This window comes from Canis lupus, chromosome 14 (assembly GCF_011100685.1).
Source record: "Canis lupus familiaris isolate Mischka breed German Shepherd chromosome 14, alternate assembly UU_Cfam_GSD_1.0, whole genome shotgun sequence".
Lineage (NCBI taxonomy): Eukaryota > Metazoa > Chordata > Mammalia > Carnivora > Canidae > Canis > Canis lupus.
This window is the reverse complement of record NC_049235.1, coordinates 7,680,206-7,684,070: the sequence shown is the minus strand read 5'-3', so window position 1 is coordinate 7,684,070 and position 3,865 is coordinate 7,680,206.

Genomic DNA, 3,865 nt, shown 5'->3' with positions numbered 1-3,865 from the left:
GACTTTGTGGCTTTTTGTTTGTTAAACAGAACCTCACAACACAACCAGAACAGAGCAGTCCCCCTTTAACCAGGTACCTCACTTAAGGATCTGGTTCCTGAATATGATTTCTCGCTGTGCAGATGACCTCAGGATGAGGGTGCACCATCCATGGCACCCTGTGCTGCCAGCCGTCTCGCAGATGCATTGGTCTGCACATATAAACCCCGTCTCTAGGAGCTCATCCTAGCTCAGGGAAATGGAATGAGCTGGGTACTCTGTGTGAGGGGGGTTAAATGACTTGCCCTTGGGTCTGTGCCCGTACCCGTCTGTAGTGAGAAGAGTGCCCTGAGAAGATCTGCATGTGAGCATTCAAGGCTCAGTCCTTGTGACTCCTCATGGGATTCGTGCTCAGAGAGGACTTACTGATCATGTAGGCGCCTGCAGTGAATAGGGGGTGTATTAGAGCTTTAACTTTAAGAGTGTTTAGTGAAGGGACTCCATGCAGGCAGAGTTAGGAGGACCAGCAAGGAATAGTGAAGTCCTCAGGCACCAGCAACAGTTGTCACCCCTCCCAGCCCTGAAGGGGAGAGGGGAGGAAGCAAGGACTAGAGGCCTGGAAAGGGACCCCAGACCCACAGGGGGTACAGCCCTTGCCAGAGCCTGATACTCTCTTCCCACCTGCCAGTTTCCTGTTGGCACCTTTCATTGGCTAATCCCAGCTGGCAGCCAGAGAGCAGAGATGCCTAGGGGACATAAAGTCAGTCTCCTGGAATTCAGAGCAGGGCAAAGGATGGAGAGTGGGTCAAAGTGGGGACAAGCAGGATGATGAGGGTAATTTAGGAGAGTCCTTGTTTTCCTCCATCTCTGTGGAACCCTTTGTGATTCGTTGTTTCACATGACTGTTCCCAGAGGAGGGCCTGTGAGTATATACATAGCCCACAGTGGGCAAAACGGCACCCTGACTGCTGGCTTTCCGGAACCCTCCTCTCTGCCTCTTTTTTACCTGATGCCACAGGACCTTGTTCCATTCACTCAAATATCCAAAGCAACACATACCTATAGAATGAGGCAATGTCATATTGAACACCAATAAAAAATAAATTTATTATTAAAAAAAAAAAAAGAATGAGGCACTGTGGTGGGCACTGCCAAACATTTGATTAATTCATCTCTTCCCTGGCCTTTTCCCAGGGGGCCTGGGGCTGGTGCTAAACTCGTGACCAATCCGCATGAACAAGGCTGCACCTAGGCAGATTGAGGGCAGGGCCACGTGTTCCTTTTACCTCCCTTTAAAAGACTCCTCTTTGAAACTAGCACTGATTTAGGGTGGCCTAGCCCCTTGCTACTCAAAAGTGTGGTCCACAGACCAGAAACAGCAACAGCAGCATTGTTAGCTTGTTAGAAAGGCAGATGCTCAGGCTCTACCTCAGACCTACTGACACAGAATCTGGATTTTACCAGGATCCCCAGTTGATCAGCACGCACAGTAAAATTAGAGAAGAACTGGCCTCGGTTACATTAGGTCATGTGTTCTCAGCTGTAACCTAAATTGGAGAAATTCCTTCACAACCCACCTGGTACCACTAGCCCCTTGCTGTTGAGTGTTAGTGAGACCCTGGGTTTTTTTGTTTTTTTGTTTTTTTATCTGCTTTATTCCAGCCACCAGTTGGCAGGAGAACATATGTGGTGGAAAGGACTGGAAGATTACCTACCCGTGAGGATCACTGATTTAAGTTGGAATTAGAAGCCAAGATGGAGGTCACAGTCTGGTGTGCAGTCAGCGTCCAGTTAGGATGCTGTGTGTTCCTTCCCAGGCCTGAGCCTAGAGCCTGAGCAATGGCAGGAAAGTGGTCCTGCTTTCCCCCAGCCTTTGCGCTTTGAATACAGAACTCTTCCCTTTAGGACACTTGATCTTGTTGGCTTGCTTTAGAAAGCCATCCTCTTGATCACTGGGGGCTTAGTGCCTCCTGGTCTTGTTGATACACTGTGGCCCCGGTAGAGGCCTCTCTGTGTTGAATATGAAACAGCCACTTAAGCTAGTTATGTCTGCAAGGGTTTCTCTTAGAAGCCACAGGCAGGCACACACTTGGGCCAAGGTACAGCTAGAATCAGGACTCCAAACACCTTCCCCCCTACTGTACTCTGCATGATTGCTCCCTTTCTGCACAACGGCCACCTCGGACTCTCCCACGCCACCACCTGCCACTCCTGGGCGGTTCCACAGATCAGAAGTACTCCGGTTTGGATTCTGGCAGATGGGGAAGGGAATTGGGGAGTAGTGTAGAGATCCTGGCAATGAGCTCTACAGGGGATAGGGAAAGCCGTGAGGAAGGGCTAGCTCACTAGAAACTACATGGTACCGGCAGAAAAAGCAAACTCACTTTTTTTTTCTGATCACAACCTATTGGTTGCCAGGCACTGTGCTAATCATTTCACATGTTGTCGCCTTTCGCCTTCACACATTAAAAAAAAAAAAGTCCTATGAGGGTACTAGTAACTCCGTTTTACAGATGAGAAAACTGAAGCCCCAAAGCATTAATATTACCTGCCCAAGGTTGCAAGACCCAGAAGTGAAGAGGCTGGATTTCAGCCTATGGCTCTTTCTACACTATCACAGTGTCCCTGACCTAAGTCAGGGCCACAGTCAGTATCACAGATTGATTAAAGCGCCAACTTTGAGCTTGGCCAACCTGGTATCATTACAGGTGACTATGGAAATGTCCCTGGTTCCAGAAAAACAAGATTTCCAAACATGGCCCATTTGACCTGGTCACTTAGATTCTGCTCAGCCGGGAACCCTGGGTGGCGCAGCGGTTTAGCGCCTGCCTTTGGCCCAGGGCGCGATCCTGGAGACCCGGGATCGAATCCCACGTCGGGCTCCCGGGGCATGGAGCCTGCTTATCCCTCTGCCTGTGTCTCTGCCTCTCTCTCTCTCTCTCTCTGTGTGTGTGACTATCATAAATAAATAAAAATAAAAAAAAAAATAAAAAAAAAAAAAGATTCTGCTCAGCCGAAGTTATTTTTTTTAAGATTTTATTTACTTATTCATAGACACACAGAGAGAGGCATAGACACAGAGACAGAGGGAGAGGGAGAAGCAGGCTCCATGCAGGGAGCCCAATGTGGGTCTCTAGGATCACACCCCAGGCTGCAGGCGGCGCCAAACCACTGCGCCACCGGGGCTGCCCTCAGCCTAAGTTAAATATGGCCAGTGTCAGTGGCTGACAGGCATTGCCCCTTGGTGGGAAAGGCAGGGCCAGGTGAACAGCCAGGCAACCTGGTCTCCTGAGACAGGTCAGTGGGTGGTGAGTCAGGGGGGCTATAAAAGGCCTGTGGCCCCAGCCAGCGCTGCCCCAAATACTCAGCTGATGAAACCCCCTGTAAACTCCTCTCTGTGCCCCTGCCTGACTCAGGGAGGAGCACATCAGCCCTCCTCAGGGAGGGGGCCCCACTTGGCAGGCCCCAGGACCAGCATTGTGCACGGTCTGTTCCAGCTTTCATGGCTGGGCCCAGGCTCATGGGCTATATTGAGGGCTGAGTCACCAGCCTGTGCCTGGGTCAGGCTGACTGTGACTGGCTGGCTGGGGCCTGAGTCAGGCCCCGATTTATCCTGGAGAGCAACAGGTTCGGGTTTCTGTGGGAGGGGGTGAGAAGGATGCCGGGAACCATCCTTGGCACTGGGCGCCCTTGTCTGCCAACCATTCACTTACTCCTCTGGAGCCACACACAAACCTCTCTTGAAAAGGGGGAAGGAGAAGGAGGAGAGAGGGGAGAGAGAGGGGTGAGGGAAGGAGGAGGGGAGAGCCGGGAAGCTGTACTTGGGAGTTCTTTCTTCACACACTGGCTTCCCCTCGAAATCCTCCCCTCCTCAACAGACTCCCTC